A 23,652-nucleotide genomic window follows, 5' to 3' on the forward strand; every position below is an offset into this window, starting at 1 on the left:
ACTGGAGGCCACTGTCTAACATCATCAACCCAACTAGCCATGATACTGCCTGGCTGCGGCTGTCACCGAGGGGGCGTTGTCACGGAGGGTTGTTTACATACCAGTAATGGCATCGCCACAAGATGGCGTCATACACAAAGCGCTCGTCGGATTCGTGTATAAGTGAGACGGTTGGACAGTGACGATTGTTGGGGACACAAGACAGTAGACATGACACAATTCCAGTATAAATAGTAGAGTAAAAAAGTCGAATGCTGTTCTTAATTTAACAAATTCCGTTATTTCATAGAAGATTGAAATGCAAACATCGATTCTACTGTAGCCAAAATGTGTTATCAATTCCATTTTACAAGATAGTTACAGATAGGCCTACTGCTAATTTGTCATTTATCACTGGCTGGTACACTTTTATTTAATATCCCCAAAATATTAAATCATGTCGCCAGTTATAATAGAAATATGTTTGATTGAGCAGTGTTTTAGTGGGGGGACCAGGCTTTCTTCGCCGCAGCCTCCACTCACTTTGGGACACTCCCAAACCACATCAAAAGAATCCAGCACACTCTCCTCCAAAAGCGCTATACTAAATAAATGCATTATTATTATTATTATTATTATTATTATTATTATTAATACTACTACATTTTGTGAACGAGAGAAGGCTGCCCTTGCTGAAAATGTGGACTATTATGACGGTTTTAATGATAACAACTGTAGGCTACTTTTTTGTCCAGTCTCAATCCCACTGAAACCCCAAATCCTTACTACTGTTTCCGAAATTCCTAACTTCATTTTGTAATCAATAGGTTACATTAAGCTGGCTCACGCTTATTATTATTATAATTGCATTGCTTGGTCCTGGTTAAAATAACCTGTTATTTAAACCATTTCCACTCTTCATCTCTGCAATTCATGAGCTGCTATAATAAACTTGATTTTATCTATCTGATAAGGCAAGCTGATAAGGCAAACCATTCTCTTTTCAAACATCCTTCACAGCTCTTGTCAACACCTTGTGTCTGCTGTAGCAGCGGCATTGAGGTATACCACCGCTGCGATGTCAGTGTGCACTTATTACTGGCCCACTGTAGGTGGAGAATGTTTTGGAATTGGTTTGAGCATACCTTAAAGATCTTGCCATTTTAGACCTCTGTAGTTTTTGTCAATTACCTTTTTGAGGCGCAGCCACTGGGCCATTGCATCCTCCACATCACAGCCATTGTTGGAGAGAACGTCTTTGAAGTGCTCCAGCAGGAGCTAGACCTCTTCATCCATGTACACTGTGATGTCCTCAGGCCAGTGTTTGGGGTCCAGTTTACACATGACCTGGAGGATCTTGTCGGATTTGAATTATCCAAATCTTTCGTACAGGCAGGTTAGCTGCTCTCTGGAACTCTGAAGTCCCTCTTCAGCTCCTGTGTATGTGTCACAGAGCTCTACGATACCTCTGAAGTGACCTCTTCCACGAGAACACTCCTTCATTGAGCACAGTTTTGCCCCATTGCACGTCACCATGTCTCTGATTACTTCTTTACTCGTTTCAACTGCCTCCAGGACTGCTGGTAGAGATATATTGTCTCTTTGAAATAGAGGCTAGGGTCTTGAAGAAATGTATGGGACCCAACTTTTCTGATCCATACTCTGATTTTTTCAGCTTTCTTTATATTGGAACGCTGATCACTCCCAACCTCACTGAGATGAGAAAGATCTCCTCCAGAAGTTCTGCCATCCAGTCTAGCTCCCTAACTCGCTTTCCTGATGCTCTGTAGAAGGAAGTGTAGAAGACCAGGAACCCGTCAATCTGCAAGAAAACCCCCACAAATAGGCATTCAGAAATCAAATCCCATGTGACATTCAATACAGAGTAAAACAACTTTGTTGATAGGGCTTTAATGGGGTAAGACTGCTGGACTAAGCGCACCAGGGATTTATAATAGAAATTGTATTCTTCTAGAATACGTGGGTACATACTGTACCTCATCTCCTGAAATACACGCAAATATCTAATCAGCCAATCACATGGCAGCAACTCAATGCATTTAGGCATGTAGACATGGTCAAGACGACCTGCTGAAGTTCAAACCGAGCATCAGAATGGGGAAGAAAGGTGATTTAAGTGACTCTGAACGTGGCATGGTTGTTGGTGCCAGACGGACTGGTCTGAGTATTTCAAAAACTGCTGATCTACTGGGATTTTCATGCACAACAATCTCTAGGGTTTACAAAGAATGGTCAGAAAAACAGAAAATATCCAGTGAGCGGCAGTTCTCTGGGCGAAAATGCCTTGTTGATGTCAGAGGAGAATGGCCAGACTGGTTTGAGATGATAGAAAGCAGAACGCACAACATGTCGAACCTTGAAGCAGATGGGCTAAAGCAGCAGAAGACCACACCGGGTGCCACTCCTGTCAGCTAAGAACAGGAAACTGAGGCTACAATTCGCACAGGCTCACCAAAATTGGACAATAGAAGATTGGAAAAACGTTGTCTGGTCTGATGAGTCTCGATTTCTGCTGCGACATTCAGATGGTGGGGTCAGAATTTGGCGTAAACAACATGAAAGCATGGATCCATCCTGCCCTGTATCAACGGTTCAGGCTGGTGGTGGTGGTGTAATGGTGTGGGGGATATTTTCTTGGCACACTTTGGGCCCCTTAGTACCAATTGAGCATCGTTTAAACGCCACAGCCTACCTGAGTATTGTTGCTGACCATGTCCATCCCTTTATGACCACAGTGTACCCATCTTCTAATGGCTACTTCCAGCAGGATAACGCGCCATGTCACAAAGCTCAAATCATCTCAAACTGGTTTCTTGAACATGACAAAGAGTTCACTGTACTCCAATGGCCTCCACAGTCACCAGATCTCAATCCCCTTTGGGATGTGGTGGAACGGGAGATTCGCATCATGGATGTGCAGCCGACAAATCTGCAGCAACTGCGTGATCACAAAGATCACAATTCTTCGTGGCATTGATTCCACAAGATGTTGGAAACATTCCTTTGAGATTCTGGTCCATGATGACATGATTGCATCATGCAATTCCTGCAGATTTTTCAGGTGCACTTTCAAGCTGTGAATCTCCCGTTATTGGATTCAGATCCGGTGACTGGGAAGGCCACTGAAGAACACTGAACTCATTGTCATCAGAATCAGAATTATTTTATTTGGCCAAGCATATTTGCACATACAGGAAATTGACTTGGTGAGGTTGGTGCATGGACATAAAAAACAAATAGCAAGTACTGACAAGAAATTTATAAAATAGCAAAATATTAACAAAATAGCAATAAAAAAATTACAAATTTACAAAAAAGAGCAGCAGAACAATACGTCTTGTAGGCTGTGTGAGACTAAATGGAAATGAGGCTAGAGGCTGTGAAATGGTTGTGGGGCATGTACACTATAAATTAGAAATAATTGTAAATAATTATAAATTACACTGTCAGTGCATTGTTTGTGTGACAGGGTGGGGGTGAGGGGGGTGGAAGTCCCAGAGTCAGTGAGAGGCAGGGGGCTTGGTTGTGAGCTACACTGCCATGGGGAAGAAACTGTTCAGGTGGCGCAAGGTTTTAGTCTTGATTGACCGGAACCTTTTGCCAAATTTAGTTGAATTCTGTTTAATTTCTTCAGCTGCCGCAGGAAGAACATCCTCTGCTGGGCTTTCTTGATGGTGGAGGTGATGTTCTCCGCCCACCTGAGGTCCTTTGAAATTATTGTCCCCAGGAATCTGAATGACTCCACAATGTTAACTGGGGAGTCACACATGATGAGGGGGGTGGTTGGGGCTGGGCTTCTCCTGAAGTCTACTACCATCTCTACAGTTTTTAGGACGTTCAGCTAGTAGTTCTGGCTGCACCAGGAAGTCTGTCAACTTCCTCTCTGTAGACGGCATCATCACCATTGGAGATCAGGGTTGTGTCGTTCGTAAACTTCAGGAGTTTGACAGAAGGGTGGCTAGAGGTGCAGCTGTTGGTGTAGAGGGAGAAGAGTAAAGGAGAGAGCACACAGCCTTGTGGGGCTCCGAGACAAGCTTGCCCAGCCGTACCTGCTGCTTCCTGTCTGTCAGAAAGTCAGTGATCCACCTGCAGGTGGGCTCAGGCACACTCAGCTGGGATAGCTTGTCCTGGAGGAGAGCTGGGACGATAGTGTTAAATGCAGAGCTGAATTCCACAAACAGGATCCTGGTGTAGGTGCCGGGGGAGTCTAGGTGCTGGAGGATGAAGTGAAGTCCCATGTTGACTGCATCATCTACAGACCTGTTGGCTTCATAGGCAAACTGCAGTGGGTCAAGGAGGGGGTTGGTGATGGCCTTGAGGTGGGTGAGCACGAGGCGCTCAAAGGTCTTCATTACCACAGAGGTCAGGGCGACTGGTCTGTAGTCATGAAGGCCTGTGATCCTCTGCTTTTTGGGAACTGGGATGATGGTGGATGTTTTGAAGCAGGCAGGTACCATGTATTCAACCAGTGAAGTGTTAAAGATGTCCGTAAACACTGGAGACAGCTGGTCTGCACAGTGCTTCAGTGTGGAGGGGGAGACAGCATCTGGTCCAGCTGCCTTGCGGGGGTTCTGTTTCTTTAACAGTGCTCCATTGTCTGTCAAATCTACAGTAGAAGTCATTCAGGTCATTTGCAAGTCTGAGGTCATCCATAGAGTGGGGGGATTTGGTTTTGCAGTCTGTGATCACTCGAAGACCTTTCCAGACTGATGAGGAGTCGTTGGCTGCAAACTGTTGTTCTAGCTTCTTTGAGTACTGTCGTCTGGCCTCCTTAATCTCCTTGCCAAACGTGTACTTAGCCACTCTAAACCTTTCCTTGTCGCCACTCCTGAAAGCCCTCTCCTTCTCCAAACGAAGCTGTTTGAGTCTTGCTATGAACCAGGGCTTGTCATTGTTGTAACTCACCCTGGTGCGTGTTGGAATACATCTGTCCTCACAGAAGCTGATGTATGATGTCACAGACTCTGTGTATTCGTCCAGGCTGTTGGAAGCAGTCCTAAAAATGTTCCAGTCTGTGGTATCTTGGCAGTCACGCAGCTCCTCCACTGTTTTTCTGCTGCTCCAATTATTAGATGTCCGCAGAAAGTTTTAGTTTCTGCCTGTATGCCGCGATCAGATGAATAAGAGCATGGTCAGATAGTCCCAGAGCCGTGCGGGGAACTGTGTGATAAGCTCTGCTGATGGTGCTGTAACAGTGATCCAAAATCTTCTCCTACCTGGTTCAGGCATTTGATTAACTGTTTATATTTAGGGAGTTTGTGAGTTAAGTTGCCCTTGTTAAAGTCCCCAAGGACAATAACTGGGGAATACGTGTTCACTCTCCTTCTCTCCACTCCTAATATTTGGTCGGCGAGTTGATGTTGAGCCACTTTCACGTCAGCTTGCGGGGGGATGTAAACTCCAGCCAATATAAAAGAAGTGAATTCACGTGGAGAGTAAAACCGTCTGCAGGTGATGAAAAATGATTCCAAGTCAGGAGAACAAGTTTGCAAAATCACTTTTACGTCGATGCACCAGCGTTGATTTATATAGAAACAGATCCCTCCTCCTTTCGCCTTGCGAGTAGAAATCGGGTCGCGATCCGCCCGTAACAGCTGAAAGCCGGGCAGCTGTACAGCGGAGTCCGGTGTAGATTCCATCAGCCACGATTCCGTGAAACACAAAACAGAAGAGAGGGAAAAGTCTCTATTTGTCCTGATAAGAAGACGCAATTCGTCCATTTTGTTGCACAGTGCACGGACATTTGAGAGGAGTATTCATATATTGAGAGGAGTAGAGGCGAGCGTAATCCTCTCTCCCTGAAGCGCACCAAAGCTCTGGCGCGCTTGCCTCCTCGCCGCCGCCTCCGTTGCACTGCTTGGCCAAGGGCCAGAGCACCTTAGACCAGAATGTCCAGTAAATCCACAGATGAGGCGAGAAAGTTGGGACATAAATCAGATGGTGTTGAGTCCCTGATCATCTCGTCCCTCGTGAAAATAAGATCAGTGGAATCACAATTAACGGAATTAAAGACTAAAAACAAACAAAGAAGTGCGCACCAACACACCGTGGCAGCCGTATGAGGTGCCATCTTGAATGTTCACGAAACCAGTTTGAGACGACCTTTACTTTGTGACATGGTGCATTATCATGCTGGAAGTAGCCATTACAAGATGGGTAAATTGTGGCCATGAAGGGATGCACATGGTCAGCAACAATACTCAAATAGGCTGTGGCATTCAAGCCATGATTGATTGGTATTAACAGGCCCAAAGTGTGCCAAGAAAACATTCCCCACACCACCTCCACCATGAGAAGGTGTACAGGTGTTCCTAATAAAGTGCTCAGTGAGTGTAGTTCTCAGAGGAGGTGGACTGAATGCAGAGGCTACAGCAGGAAAGGTTGTGACAAGGGAAAAGATAAGAAGAAATTATGACAGAACAGAAGGGGTTGTTGAAAGGATGGAGGAGAGTTTTAAGACAATCGTGGAACTCTACGAGGAGAAGGAGACAAGGGGAAGCTGCACAGAAGAGGAAAAGGGGTGGTACGAACGCCACATTAAACGACTATCAGGCTGGGATAGAGACATTTGATCAGATGGCGGCAAAAGGACAGGAGCTAAGGACATCAGACAGACTGAAGCGAAAAGAGAAAAAAAAGGGGAGCAAGGCAAAGAAGGGTAAGAAGCCCAAAGGTCGGCTGCCTTCGGAGGTAGTATCAGTTATCATGGCGCCAATGACCCTCGTGCCACAACCTGGGGGAAGACCACTCATCACCTATGCACCATGGGGACACACTGACCTGGAAGGCATCCTGAAGACCCTGCCAAAACTCTTGGATGGAACTGACTTATGGATAAGAAGGTTTGAACTGAATACAGCAGGCCACCAACTGGAAGTAGGAGATATCAGGCTAGTGATAGCCAGAACAGCTGGTCACAGAGCAATTGAAGTGGAAACAGGAGCCAAAATGGCTGTAGCACTGGACGTAGAATCATTCAATCAGTACAGGCAGGCAGTATGGACCGTCATGAGGCATCTGTGGCCTAATCAGGTAGACCTCAGCAAGCTGACCACCATGACCTTCGGACCTGTACAGTGTGTGGATGAGTTCATAGACAAGGTGTAAGACCAGTGGCAGTAGCAGACTGGAGAACCTTGGTACTCAAATTCAGTCATGAAGCTCCTGTTCTACTGTATGCTCAGAAAGGGCTTGCCAAATGGAAACTGAGCCTGGGAGAAACAGAGGGCACAGATCCATCACCATGTTAGAAGATACAGGGAAGAGCACAAGAAAAAGATCAAGAAAGATGAAGACCTAAAGCTTACCCTCGTAAAAAAGCAACTCGCCAACCTGCAGGTGGGCAGTGCTGGTGATGATGGAGTAATGGCAGCTGTAATGGCCCCTATGCCCTCTAAACAGAATCAGAATCAGGCCCAGCAACAGGCCATAGGAAATGGAGGAGGATATGGGCAGCAGCAGCAACAACCATACCAGCAGCCCTGGCAGCCAAGGTGGTGCAGGGGGGCGAGGAAGAGGTAGAGGAGGAGGAGGAAACAGTGAGCTTCTCCCAGGAGCCTGTTGGGGATGTGGATCTGCAGGTCACATAAAAGTAAACTGCCCAAATGTCCAGTGGGGTCAGAATACACAACCCCTGACCCACAGCAGACATACCAAGGACACATTCAGTGGGACCCACAGGGCAACACCACATGGTGAAGGTGCCCCGGAGAAACCACAGAAATCTTGAGTCACATCCCAGAAGAAGAAAAAGAGTTTAACACACGGTCCCTCCTAAAGACCTCTTCACCCCCACTACCCCCCTGTACAAGTTTCTCTCCTGTTAAAAATTATTTTTTTTTAAAAATGTTTCCTTCTTCTAGCATTGTGACTGCCTATGGCCCCTGGTCCGAGCATTGATCTTATGATGACTGATGGATAGATAAATGTATTTGTTCTTTCTTTGGATAAAGGCGTCTGCTAAATGCCGTAAATGTAACACAGACCGATGCCCCGAGTCAGGAACCCCAATTGATGCTTACAATGGAGGAAAGTGCTGTTGTTTCCTGGTGGACACCGGGGCCACACATTCATGGATTGGAAAAGAGGGGAAACATATTCCTGTGACTGACAAGATAATTCGGACCAAAGGTTTCTCGGGGATAGTGTATAACGTTCCATTCATGGAAGAAAGTTTAATTAATATAGAAGGAATACAGACATATGCATCCATTCTGTATACACCCCAAACAGTAATAAATATATTAGGAAGAGACTTATTATGCAAATTGAACGCCACCATTCATTGCAGTCCAACAGGAATGGTGTGTACGTTCCCTGGAATGTCTAATCAGATGGTGATGTCCCACATCATGCCTGGCGAAGGAAGCGCCAGAGTGTTCTGGTCTACAGTGCCTCGGGATAACATACTGGAAGCCTGGTGGACAATGTGGAACAGAATGATTCCAGTGGTGGGCGAAACCTGCAAAATAATGAGACACAAATCAGACTATCATTGTACGCTGTACTATGAGTCTACTGAACATGACGAAGAATACTACCAGGATTGGATGGAAAGGAAGGAGCACCACCGGGAAATGTTGTGGGAACATACACATTGGACCTGAGGGGGCAGCGGCAGTTGTAGGACTCACCCCAGAGTCCAGACTGAGTGGTACCTGGGGGACACTGCTCTCCCACACATCTCCCTCCCTATCAGTGAGGACTTTGAGGCTTAAGATATGGGCCCGATGGTGAGACTGTCTGAACAACAGTGGGTAGACTCTCCCGACTGTGAAGGGCTGATGGTGGGTACTGGACCTGCCTGGCAGTGTTCCTACAGAAAAATACATACCATCTGAGAACAAGGTACACACTCCATTGTTTCTATTATGGTGCTAACTGAAGACGAAGAACTGAGTCTGGCTGATGTGCTGCAGGAGCTATGGTCAACCGGAGGGGATAACATTGGCCTGATCAAATCAGCAGGGGCGGTAAGGATCCAGCTGAAGCCTGGGATGCAGGGTCCAAAACAGACACAATGTCCAATGTCAAGGGGAAGAAGGGATAGTGTTCCTTATGAAGGAACTACTCACAGCTGAAGTAATCTACCCAACTGTCAGCTCCTGCAACTATGCTCCCTGTAAAAAAAGCAGGAAGGGGAAAATACAGAATGGTGCAAGATCTGAAACAACTCAACAGTATGGTGCTCGCTAAGCACCCAGTAGTTCCTGACCCCTCCACTATCCTCTCTAATGTACCTGTAGGAGCAACCTGCTTTACAGTAGTGGACCTGAGTTCTGCATTCTTCAGCGTCCCACTACACCCTGACTGTCAGTACCTGTTTGCCTTTTCTTACCGGAATCAACAATACACTTATCGGAGAATGCCGATGGTGTACACTGAATTGCTGTCAATATTCAACAAAGTGGTTAGAGAAGACCTGGCGGATGTATTCTTCCCAGCTACAAGCACTGGCTGCTAAAGGATTCAAGGTATAAAAGACAAAACTACAGCTTTGCCAGACACGTGACGTATCTAGGCCACACGGTAAGCCATGGAAACAAAGAGCTCACGATGGAACGCATCTCAACCATCTTACAGGTGCCGAAACCAAACTCAGTGACACAGCTCCAATGGTTTCTGAGAATGACTGGATATTGCAGAGCATGGACACAACTGGACACAGACGAGCAAGATATGCTCTGGTGGAAGAGAAATCAGAAAAGACATTCCAGTGTGTAGAATATGCACCTCTGCCACCTCATTACTCTGCCCAGTCTGCTGAGTTGTTTGCCCTTACTCGAGCTTGTGAGTTAGGGACAGGATTGAAGATAACAATTTACAGTGATTCAGCTTATGCATGTGGGGTAGTTTGTAGTTGGGCAGGAACAACAAATTGATGCAAGACCTACTATTTTCTATGCAGAAATCCGCAGCATTGGCCATTGTCAAGTAATATAATATATGCCATTTAGCTGACGCTTTTATCCAAAGTGACTTACATTGCAGTGAGTGCATACATTTTTCAGTATATATGGTCCCAGCGGGAATCAAACCCACAACCCCAAACCCACAACCTGTTAGCGCCATGCTCTGCCAACTGAGCCACAGAGGACCACAATTTTCTGTCTCGATGTTAAATTTGCCAAGAACAAAATGTAAGAAAGGGAATTGCAACCGTGCCTGGGAAAATGCCTGCCCCAATCGGCCCATTCACACATCTTGTTATTGATTTCATCGACATGACTGAGCGTGCAGAACGAAAACGATGGGTACTAGTAGTAATTGACAGGTTTTCCAGATGGGTGGCTCAGCTCGAAGTGACGCCAGTACCATTGCAAAATGCCTGGCCAGAGAAGTATTCCCGAGGTTTGGTGTTTGCGACATACTATCCTCCGATAATGGGGTACACTTCAAAAACCAACTAATGACTAAGCTCTGTGAGACTCTAGGGGTCAACCAAAAATTCTCATGCGTTTATCACCCCCAGTCCACAGGGATTGTTGAGCTTTGCAATGGGACTCTGAAGAACAAACTAGCAAAGGCCTGTAGGGAGACAAAACAGAACTGGGTTCAGTGCCTACCATTGGCACTCATGAGCATGAGGAATTCTAGGAATAGAACCACACATTTTACTCCCCATGAAATAATCTGTGGTAGACCAATGTCATTCCCTATGAAAGGACCAGCTGGGGTGCTCATGAAGAGATGGTTAGGTACCTGAGGACTAACTTGTGCTATAAGAAGAGTGTATTCACAGGTTCACGGGGCACAGGGCCTTCCTCCAGATCCTGAGCCAGAGAAGGCCGTAAACCCTGGTGACTGGGTGTACATCAAAGTGCACAAACGAAAATGGAAAGAGCCAAGGAGCATGGGCCCCTACCAGGTGATCCTGAGCACCCCAACAGCAGTCTGAGTGGCGGAGAGGAACGTGTGGGTCCACATGAACTGGCGCCAGATCCAGGTGCTGAAGGTACTCCCGCTGCTGGTGGTATCTAAAGTTGCTCGTGGGCCTCTCCTTCATCATTGGAGGACTCACCACACTCCTATCAGTAGAGAATACACTAGCACACATGACTACACATCAAAAACGATGGACTGCATTTTGGTTTAACTGTTCTTCTCTCCTCATACAGGACGAAGTAGCAAGTAGCAACATGTGGTACGCCCAGGTGACTCATTCAGTAAGACAGGCGGTAAAGACAGGGCCAGTTCTTCTCCAGGTACGTGAGGTTGCGAGTTTGGCAGAATTGCCTGCATATGCTACCCCCTTGAAAAAGAAGGATCAAACTTGTGCACTTACTAGATTTACTGCAGGATAGGCATAGGTCATGGGATGGCCCACGAGAGGATTCTATGGCGTTTGAATGGCGATTTAGCACCTGGAGCACTTTCAATGTATCTAATTCTCTGTATTGGAACTAAATCAAGTTAAGGCCATGTTACGAGTGTAAATGGAAGGATGGCATTTTACCACTAGAGCAATTAAATTAAAAAATTTGGTACGACCCTAGATGAAATAAGACTTATGAGCATGTTTCCGCCCCAGTGAACAACAGGACTATCTACAATATTGGGGATTACGGGGATAAGCCTGAGGGGATATCTCTCCCGAATGTTATTGGGGTACCCGAGGAATGTTTCTGTCGAACTGGACGGGATTTAGGATTCACCCCAGGCTGTAAAACATATATCTATTCGGGGCCAAAGAGGGGACTTAAAAGACAACTCTCTATTTGGACACAGTTGGGAGAAGTGCATAATGTCTCCGCGCGGCCCGCAATTACCCCTCTTGCCAGTCTGCTTACTATGGGTGAGATCTGGTATCGGTGTGGAAGTTTGATGTATCTCTATTTGCCTGAGACGTGGAGTGGTTGTTGCCATATGATAGAAATGACACTGCCCTATGTCACCATCCCTATTCATCAAGGTGTCCGCCCTACTACGCCAGCTGAGCCACAAGCCAGTGTTAAGCGGGCTAGAGCAGAGTTTAACAACAGAGTCGTACCATTGGCGTATTTCCCTAGGAGAGAAGTGGGGAATAGCGTTGTTCCCATGGAATGGGGTTACTTTCTTAGCTGAACATCTGGACAATCTGACCTACACCCTGCAAGGCTTCGCTCACCAGACTATCGAAGGATTTAGAATCCTCTCTGCGGCTGACCAGTCCTATAGAATGACGTTACTGAAGCAGGAAATGGCCCTTGACTATATCTTAACCCATGAAGGTGGATTGTGTATGTCTTTGAATCTCACAGAAGACGTGTGTTATACTCTCATCCCCGACACTTCTGATAACATACGTAACCAATGTGATAGATGCCTTGACTAAGACACGGCATGCCTTTCGGACCAGGAGAGGGGGCAGGGAAGGCCCATGACTGGATGTTAAATTGGCTTGGACCTTGAGGAGTTATGCTCTTGCAGATATTGGTACCAATAGTTGTGGTTTTGGGAGTATAGTTCTGCTGTTGTACCATTTTACTTACATGTGCTAAGGCAATGATGTTGAAGTGGGTAGGATCTATAGTACCTGGTTCATCAGCCATGATGGCTCAATTTGAGGAGAAGGAGAAAGCCTGCGTTGCGAGGGCTGGTAAGGGGTGAAGTGAGACTGGGATAGTCTCAAAGGGGGGAAATGTGGAAGGCAAATTTTTGTATAACTATAATTGTATTTATTAACCATTTTGCATAACTATAGTTGCATATATTAAAGAACACAATGCAGCGTAATATGTATGTACAACCAAGGGTAGTCTGGGAGACATTCCAAGGGTAGTCTGGGAGAAACTGGAGAATAGGCCAAGAAAGAGAATTATATGGCCTGGCCATATAATGGAATGGACTGTATACAGTGCCAATAGAAAGTCATCATACCCTGTGAAATCTTTACCTTTTGTCACATTACACCCTGGAAATTAAAATAAATCAAATCTAACTTTTTTGAGCTGTATGTACACATTATAACCCTCATCATCAAAGTGAAAATAAAATATTTAAAAATTCTGGACAATTATTAAAAATTGATTAGTGAAATACCTGGTTTGGTTAAGTGATCAGCCCCTTAGAGTATACCATTATAAACTTGCTCAGGTGCAACCAATCAACTTCCAGATCAAACACCAGGCTAATTGCCCCCCACCTGACATCAATTGTAGTGGTTTTGATTACTTCAGAATAAAACCAGCTGTTTCTTGAGGATTCCACTACTAGAAGTGCATGGTTCTGCAAAGAATTCACCATGGTTGGAAAAGTACTTTCAAAAGGCCTCCGGGATAAAGTTGTAGGAAGGCACAAGTTAGGTGAAGGCTACAAAAAGATTTCGAAGGCTTTAGCTATCCCTCTGAGTACCGTTCAGAGCATCATTAAGAAGTGGAAGGCGTATGGCACCACCAACACCTTGCCTAGATCAGGCCATCCGTCCAAACTGGATGGCCGAACCAGGAGGACATTCATCAGAGAAGCTACCAAGAGGCCAAAGGCAACTTTGAAGGACTTACAAGTCTTTATGGCTGGGACTGGTCTGTCTGTGCATGTGACAACAATCTCTCAAGCTTTACACAAAGCTGGCCTGTATGGCAGGGTAGCAAGAAAGAAGCCTTTTCTGAAAAAGTGCCACACTCGGTCTCGTTTGTGCTATGCAAAAACACACCTGGAAGATTCTGTTGCCATGTGGAAAAAGGTTTTATGGTCAGACGAGACTAAGATTGAACTTTTTGGACTGAACTCCAAGCGCTATGTTTGACGAAAACCAAACACAGCACATCACCCAAAACACACCATACCTACTGTGAAGCATGGTGGTGGCAACATTATGTTGTGGGGATGGTTGTCTTCAGCGGGGACTGGGCAATTGGTCAGGATTGAAGGGATAATGGATGCTGCCAAGTACACCCAAATTCTTGAGGACAACCTGCGTCCCTCTGCTAGACAGCTGAAGATGGGCAGGTCATTCACCTTCCAACACGACAACGATCCTAAACATACCGCCAAAAGAACAACGCAGTGGCTTAAGGATAGAAAGGTGAATGTCCTTGAGTGGCCAAGTCAGAGCCTTGACTTAAATCTGTGGATGGACTTGAAGAGAGCAGTCCATCGCCGCTCACTACGGAATTTGACTGAACTCGAACAATTCTGCAAGGAAGAATGGGCAAATATTCTCCAATCTAGGTGTGCAAAGCTAGTAGAGACATATCCAAACAGATTGATGGCTGTAATTGCAGCAAAAGGTGGCTCTACAAAGTATTAAATCAGGGGACTGATGACTTTTCCAACCCTGTTATTCTTGTTTTTCATTTTTTATAAATTTTCAGAACTGTCGCCTTTTTTTTCATTAGTTTGATGTTGTATGGCTAAATTTGTCCATAAAGCTGGAAAAAGTTTTTTTTTAATGGGTTTTGATTTCAGGCTGTATGACAAATATAGTAACTATTTCAAAGGGGTATGATGACTTTCTATAGGCACTGTAAGAAGCTTTCTCTCCTTTAAGTATTGCGCCCTTTTCTTTGTACCCCGGACTTACTCTGGTTCTCTCTTAGAGAGAGACACTATTGTACTCCTGCAAGCTTGTATTAAAACGTATTAATCATTAATCATAACCCATCTCGTGAGGGGAAAGGGAAGCAACATGGAACCAGTTGGATTTGGTAAATTAAAGTTATTTTATTTACAATGTACTTAGTCTTCTTTAAGATAAAACAGTAACAACACGAGGCTAAACTAAAAAGGAAAAAGGGCCTGTGGGTGCTGTTCAAATCAAACAAACAAATATAACCAAAAGAGAGCTCTTAAAAGTCGAGCTATAACTGAACTATCTTTGTTTAAACAAAACCAAAGCGAAAATAAAACCTCACTGTCCTACTACAGCGGTAAATACATTCAAAACAGCCATCTCTGCTCCTAGTGGGTCTAAACAAAATAATCTACTAAGTGTGGGTGTATATCAGTAACACAGAACTATGAATCGCTATACCTGGCCTAGTTTTTAAAATAATAATCTAGTGCCTTGTTCAAAACACACAACAATGAACCGAATCATCCAACATCGGATGTCTTCTAACAAAAGTCACAGAAGGGAACTGCTCAACAGTACACAGCCCCTCGACTGGCAAGCTGGCCAAACTTTTATGCTCCTGGCGCCCGGTCCGGATAGGTGCGCTGGACGGAATGTATCGCTCCAATCAGGATCCCCGATGACGCCAACCAGGAAGTGGGCGGAGCCTCAGAGCCCTGGAGCACACAGCCTGCTTGACAACAAAGACCGAAAGAGGGAGACACGGGCAAGCGTCGGCTGCGGCCGTAACACATTGTTATTAGATTTGTACATGTCTTCATTCACTGAATTTTGGAGTTCGATACCCAACCGAATTCACTAGGAAGAAAGGAGAATTTCCTCCACAATACCCTGTTCATTGGCTGCATGCCACGCCTTACGCTTTCTACCTGGCACACCAATAATAATACTAGTTCTACCTGGCTACAGTAATGGGGTCTTTGTTTTGAGCTCTATTTCAGTCACCCTTTTGCATGCCCTCATCATTAAGTTCTGTCATCATTGTGACTTTCAATACGTTTCTTTTTCAGTGATTGATGACATGGGAGGCGAATGGATGTCCTGCGGAGCCGCATTGGGCCTTACAAGGTTTATTCCAGCAAGCTGGAAGGTCTTGCACCAGGGAACGAACTGGAGAGTGAGGTAACACATGTTCAATGTTGTACAATGTTCAATGTTCTCCTACTAGTAGCCACAGATTTAATTGTACAGTAGATACTGTGCAAATTTGTATGACACTACAATTCATACACTTCATTTTGTCAATACAATGTACCTTAGTACCTGTAGTGTGTATTTTAGATGTCAGCATTAATCATTTGTATTTGAAATGGCAATAATAGTGTTCCTCCATATCTCTTTATTAATGCCTAATTAAGAGAACAAAGAAGCAGGGCCTGTGTATCTTTCATGTCAACTCCTACCAGATGGCCTGAATCTGGAGGGGAGATTTGAGAGAGTTGAGGAAGGTGAGCGCTATTCAAGTTTTCATATCTTGGAGTGAATGCCATTGACACAAGTCCCTTATCTATAATGTGAATTTATGGTATTCATGATTTCAGTTGGATCCTCTGATATATGACGGTTGTGGTTCACTGCTCCAACAAGAACATCACTGGACACTTGTGGCAAGTGAGAACATGAATGACAGTTGGCCCTGAGTTGTGTAATGGAAGTAATCACTGTCTTTTATATTTGGTTTAAAGGTGATCTATTCTAAAGAGAAGAGGGAATTGTTCCTGGAATCCCTCGGTGCAAAAGAGGCAGATCTGGCAAAATGCAAGGATGCAACCAGGCAATTTGGAGAAGTCAGGATTGAGATTAATAAAAATGTACATCTTAGACTGTTTTCCCAGATTTGTTAGTAGTTTTTACTACATATTTATTTCCAGGGCCTTTCCCACTGGAATTGCACAACCCTTCCCCACCCTGTCCAGACTGATGGGACTTTTTGTAGGGCCTTCCTTTGTAAATTATGTCAGTTGTAACTGTGTTATATTGCATTGGATTTAAATGGATGATTTCCCTTAAATTATGTTTGTGCACAGTTTGCAGAATACATATTGGAGGAGGTTGATTTTACCAATGGTGTGGTTTTGATGAAGAGAGCCAAAGTGCAGCAGTTGCTGAGTGGCACTGGTAGATGTAACTTAACTGGTGTTGAAAAGGACCACCATGTGGTGAATTGACTACCCTGGCACTACTGTTTACAGATGACTAACTTTGCTCCATTTTCAATTGATCCATTGGGGGATTACTGCCGTTTCTGTGGTGAGTTGACCTTATTAACTATTATAATTATATTTTATAATGATAAGACCAATGGGTGAGATTCATGTTATGATTTGACACTCTTAGACAAAAGGGTTCTTTGGCTGTCCCTGTGGAACCAAAATAGGGTTCTCTCAAAAGGACAGCCGAAGTACCCTTCATGGTTCTATGTTGCAGTTTTTCTTTTTTTCTAAAAGTGTATTGGTGGTGAGCGGATGGTTGGAAAAGGTTCTGATTAGTTTGTTGCATACAATGTTGTTTCTTATCTTTCAGATTGAACGTACCAAGCCCAAATGTGGACTGTGTTGGCAGGCCACCAGGAGAGTGAATGTGTGCAAGTTATTTTCCCTCTGTACCATTGAATTTATGCAAACCAGCAATAAATGACTACGTTCACAATATTCTCCTCTGGACATTCCCTTTTTGAATTACAAGTGTGCATCACCCAAACTATTGTATTGACTTGCACAAGTGTAAGATTGTGCCTCCAGTAGTTATGCATGCTTTTTATATATGGGCTTCTGTTTTATTGAACTGTCCTGGATGGTTTAAGAGAATTGGAGGGTGGGTTAATTGTACAATTCTATTTAGGTTTAAGACAGGCTAAATCCAAATTGCTGGCAGTAGGCTACATCAAGGCCTCAGCCATAGACCTAACACTATCTGCTTACTGCAGCAAGCCTGTTTTGGAAATCATTTCCACACTGTCCACTCATCTGCTTGTGGTTCCTTCTCAGTGATCTGTGTACACTGACATTGTTATACAACAGGTCCTGCCTATACTCTAGTGCAGGGAGGATAGTATGTTTAACGTTTCTGAGTTTTACAGACATTCTTGTAACATTTTGAGTTGGATGAGCAGACCCAGGTGCGGTAAATATGAAGGGAGGCAGACAAGTTGGTAGTGGTGACAGAAGGATCTTTACTAAAAAGGCAAAACAGAATACAACACAGACTTACTTGGAAATAAAGGGGAGAGCACAGTACTCGTAAATACAATAACCTACGTTTCTCAAGTCATCAACACGGTGAACAGGAGTGAAGGGAAGTGAGGGGAAAAAGCCACAGTGATGTCCATGGGTGAGGTGGCACAGAAGGTGGCCGGAGGGAGACACCAAGGAACCGCACTGGAAGTGCAATCCCCATCCATAACACATTCTGGCAGACACTTTAGCATGGACATGATTTGTGAAATGTGCAGAGCAAAAAGTTAGGGTTCGTAATGGTTCTACATGGCTGTCACCTGTAGGTGACTGAAGTGATGGCATCAAATCAACTGTAATGACTTACATTACATTAGTAAATGTAACTGTGGGGGGACATGCAGCGTTCGGCCTGTAGAGGGAGCTACAGGACCGTGGCCGGGGTTGTGTCGGCGAGACTTTTGTTGCACACCTGCTGCGAATTAAGTCTCGTCGGCGAATGTTTAAGATGTGTGTGCTTCTGCCATTTCAGTAGGGGAGCTAAGCTGGAGAGGGCGAGGCGAGGAGAGCAGAGCCGAGAACCGAGAGAGACTTTTGAACGAGGCTGGAAAGCCAAACAGTGCCAGCGGAACATTGTATGAATAAACGGGACCAATTCCCTTATCGATATACTGCGTCTGCCTCTGTGTATAAACGGACTTTGGTTCAAGTCATTACAGTTTACGTTACTGTAACAAAGACAGTAGTTTGAATACTTGTGTAACGAATATAGTACACAGGCTGAGCACTCAAATGCATGATTCAGAGACCAAAACTTAAAATCCAAAAGAATAGTCTTTACTTCCAGAAAAGGTTCAATACATGGGTAGGCAGTCAATAGGTAAAACAGATGATCCAGTAAGAGGTAGGCAAGGCAGGGTTCGGTACACAGATAATCAGAATAGTAGGAATACAATCCGTTATGCAAATGGAAACAGGGAAAAAAGTCATGTCAGAAAAACAAGCGCAGATCAAAAAAACAGGAATACAAAAACACTAGTGTAACAGGAGGGTGCATGTGGTTGAGCAACCAACACTTAGCCAGACAACCACCTTGGGAGTTGCACCCAAGGAAATAATTTAAAGAGGAGATAATTCAAACACCTTACAAGTTACAACATACGGGATCCGCTTGGTTCTTTAAATGTAAGGAAGACAGACATGATTCAAAATCAAATGGTTAAATGTATTAAAAATGGTTCAAAAGGTATGGCTGGAAGCATCTGTGGGGAAAGCTGTCAATTGGTTATCTAATAAAGAAAGCTGCAAAGGAAACAGGGGCAAGACAGAAGTAAACCAATAATGACTTTATTACAATTACTTATTATAATGAGAAAAATATCCTAAAATAGACTTCCAGAATTCCGTATAGGTACAAATGCGGACACTGCTTGCTTAAATTTCTTATATTCGTAAAATACTGGGCTAAGGGCCAACTGGGGGGAAGGTATACTCACGGCTAAAGGGGCTATCTACTTGTGCAATTTACTCACCACACCATGTGTACAAACACTCTGAAACACAGCAAAAATAGTGCAGAAAGGGGTGATCAGTGCAATTAACGTTACCACACTCACGCATGCAAACAGTGATGGACAGGACCTAAGGTAGACTAACACCCCCCCCCCCGCCGCCGAAAACAAACAACTACGTTAACAGTTAAGGCGAACTTGTAGGGAAAGGCAAAACAGCAGCTAGCGTTCTGAGAGACCTAAGGGCATAACATACACATGCGTAAATACAATTATTTAACTAGAAACATTAAGATTACCTCAGATGCCGTAAGTCCTACAATACCATAAACCTATTTTACCTTCGTCAGTTGCACGCATCAATTACTCCACTCGGTGATGACAGTCAACAGCGCATCAGGAAATGCACCGGCCTACAAATACCTGTTAGTGATGAAATACAATGTTGTAGCGGCAACTAATACACTTAAAGCAAGAGCAGTAAGAATGCTACAGTATACCTCTGGCCCAAACGGGAAGGGACGGAAGTGAGCGCTTGGGCAAACAGGAAGTCAGATGACCAAAGAAGTAGAGCAACAGGTGCACACAGGTTATGTAGAGAATCACAGGTAATCACTAATTGTTAACAGGTGGTGAGTGGCTGCCCTACCTGTCACAAGGAATAATCGCTGGTAGCCTTGACCCAAGGGACAAAGACGATCACACAGGCGGGAAACACACAAGGGCAGGTAGTGAAGTGTCTGGAACGAGAGACAAGGTGAGGGACACAAAAATAAACAGGAAACAATAAATGAATAACATGAAACAAAGACAAACAAACTAATGAACACGACGAGACGTTACAACTTGGACATGTTGTGTTCATGAATATTGCATTACTTTAATCTCTGCTAAAAGTGTTGTTAGCATTCATCGGGAGTGTAGCATGCACGTCATTGCACCTCTTTAAAACGCTTTGTCGAACAATAGATTATAGCGATGATTACAGGCTGCTCGTCACAAGTTATTATAGGGCGTCTCAGTGATTTGCAGTATGTGGAAAACAAATAGAAAGTTCACATAATTCCTGAATAATGAAACATACACTTTCATGGAGTAGAAGCGATGGAGTAATGGTTATGTACATGGCATGCCCCGTAAAGGTTTTGAGTTTGCATCCCACGTCTGACTGAGTTAATATTATGGTTTCGTTTTTGATAGTTTTTTTTAAAGTTAGTGGTACTATTGTTTGGAGGTGCGACTTCAACAGCCATGGTGTTACACATCCAGCTGTTTGCAGTCGTGTCGAATCAGCGCTACCAGTTTATATAGCCACATCTTGTATCACAAGACGTGTTACAATACTCAATGTGACCATATTAACTGGTGACCCTGATTCGACATGATTGCATACAGCTGTGTAACACCGCAGATAAAGATATGCACCCGAACTGTAACATAATTTGTGTGTACGAGTCATATTTCGCACTTCCAAAGAATAGTACCACTCTTAAGAGTGCATGGTCTAGCATAATGATGTCACTATGTGTATACACTCCAGTCACCGTCAGGTGGCAGCCACTGGCAGCAGAATCAAAACTGTGCATCTGACAATTACATTACTTTGACAATCTTGTTAGCCAAAGCTGTCTGATCTTGATTATCAGCATCTCTTGAGGAACATGCATTGGCTATTACATCTTATGACCAATGTTCCCTCTAATTTTTCATGTGTCTGGGCATACACACAAGCTCCCTGAGCACACTGAGGACCACTGTGAGCAACATCAGATGTGCACGCTGTGCACATCTGAAAAAAAGTTGCGCTACGCAGCAACTGGCGGCAAATTCAAATGTGCGTAACGCAGCAACCGGCGGTAGATGCAAATCCGGCACAAATGGGTTAACTCCGCCGCATTGTTGTTAGCTAGCTAACCTGCATGGTGCGTATGGGCAGGGCACATATGCAAGCACTATCAATGCTATGATTGGCTGCGTAGCGTAAGTAAACCGTATCGTATCATTGGCTGGACACCTGTCACTCACTGTGTTACATTGAAAAATGGTACAAAAAACACATTATTGGTCTAATTAATTAGATTAGATTAGGTCTAATATTAGATATTAATTAATACGTTTATGGTGAATTTTATTTTATGCGCTGCATATATTTTCTTGTGCGCTGAGAATGTGCGAGCAGTGCGCGATTGCGCAGGCGCGCAGCTTAGAGGGAACATTGCTTATGACAATCAAGTCCAATGACATTCATAGCTCCTATTCTAAGTAGTGGTAGGCAATAGGTAGTGTTACAGATGAGATGAGAGAGGATAACAAGGATTCAAGCTGTACAAAAATCACACAACTCTGCCTTCACACAGGCTGCATGGTGTTCCCCATTTTGCGAGAAGTGCAAAAAAGGGGGTAGAGGACTAATTGAGATTCAGGGTTCAAAGCTTTTGATCTATAGGAGAGCAAGAAGTGGGAATTCAAGGTAACCATCAGTAGATAATCACTTGATTGAGACCCCCTGACTCAGGTCATTACTGTTCATTAAGTAAGGTATATAAACCCTGTGAAAGAAGACAAACATGTCCTTGAGTTGGAGAAGTGGTAAGAGATAGGGAGATATAGTGATAGCGATAGAGAGGTGAGGTGTAGAGTTGAGGTGGTGAGGTGAGTTGTATAGGCATAGTTGACAGAGCCAGAGAATATGGATACCACATACTACCAGCAAATAATGGATTTCAAAATCCATGAGGCCTTTCCTCAAAACATGCCAGATTTGTCCTGAAAAGGAGGGCCAACAACTACACCATAAAGGTTAAGGAGGAGCCACCATACTAACCCATCAAACTGGCACATTAGTCATTGGTTTAGTTCATTAGAGTTACCAGCCTCAGAAACCGCAAATTAACAGCACCTCAGATTAGAGCCCACATAAATGCTTCACAGAGTTCAAGTAGCAGACACATCTCAACATCAACTGTTCAGAGGGGACTGCGTGAATCAGGCCTTCATGGTCGAATTGCTGCAAAGAAGCCACTACTGAGGAAGAACAACAAGAAGAAGAGAATTGCTTGGGTCAAGAAACACAAGGAATGGACATTAGACCAGTGGAAATCTGTACTTTGGTCTGATGAGTCCAAATTTGAGATTTTTGGTTCCATGCTTTGGACTCATCATGAAGCTGATTGAGAGAATGCCAAGAGTGTGCAAAGCTGTCATCAAAGCACAAGTTGGCTACTTTGAAGAATCTAAAATATAAAACATATTCTGGTTTGTTTAACACTTTTTTGTTTACTACATAATTCCATATGCCTTCATAGTTTTGATGTCTTCAATATTAATCTACAATGTAGAAAATAATACAAATAAAGAAAAACCATTGAATGAGAAGGTGTGTCCAAACTTTTGACTGGTACTGTATGTCATGCTGTGTAGTTTAGCATTATCATGATTCCAACATGTACTCCACTACAACCACCTCCTGTCTACTGCTGTCTATACTGTAAGATTCTACTGTTGTGGAATGAACAGTTTGGACCACGAATATCAGGGAGAGAAGTCTTGATCTTTATTGTAGTATGACAGGAAACGTTACAGTCGACATATACATGTTCTTACTAGCTCTGCAGCTAGGCTTTTCTGATTATCACTCTCAAGAGTGGCCTTTTCATACAGGAACATAGCCCACGACTCTGGTATTCTAGTTAGGGGAGGGGGAATAGGGATGACCCCATCTAACCTAGCCATCAGGGCAGTTTAGTCTTAAACAGCCTTGCAGGTCATAGGTCAAAGATGAGTAACCTATGAGACCATATAACAGAAAAGGTCACCTGCCATAAAGGCCAGGACCCTGACCAGATACCTTCTCGCACTTTTCCACTCCACAAATCACACCCTGACCATATGATGTTAGTATCCTGCATTGTGTTATATATTCATTCTTACAATCTATCAATACTCTTGTAACATTATATCACCAATTTGCCTAGTGCTGTACTCTTGGGGAATAGTGTTTTAACACCAAATGGAACAATGGATAACTACTTGTCAAATACATGATTCCAGAACACTCAGCAAACTCGTTCAGAGCAAGGCAGGCCAGTACCTCAATGCCGCAAAAAAAATAAAAATGTCACCACCCAATACTTCCTCATGTTCGGCCGTGAGGCACAGTATCCCTCTGAGGTGCCTGAGACCTATGAGGTCAGTGTCTATGTAGTATCTTATGTCTTCAATCTACTATGACTTGTGTCCTTGTAAGATATTTTAACATGTACCATTCAGACTACAGAGAGTGTGGAGGACCTCATTGCGGAGGAGACTCTGTCGGAGGGCCTAAAAAGGCAAGAGCGGATCAACACAATTGTGCACCAAAATGTTGGGAAGGTCCAGGCCAAGATCTTCAAGAGAAGGATGGAGGCAGGGAAGC

The sequence above is a fragment of the Argentina silus genome (genome assembly GCF_951799395.1).
Source record: "Argentina silus genome assembly, chromosome: Y".
Taxonomy (NCBI): domain Eukaryota; kingdom Metazoa; phylum Chordata; class Actinopteri; order Argentiniformes; family Argentinidae; genus Argentina; species Argentina silus.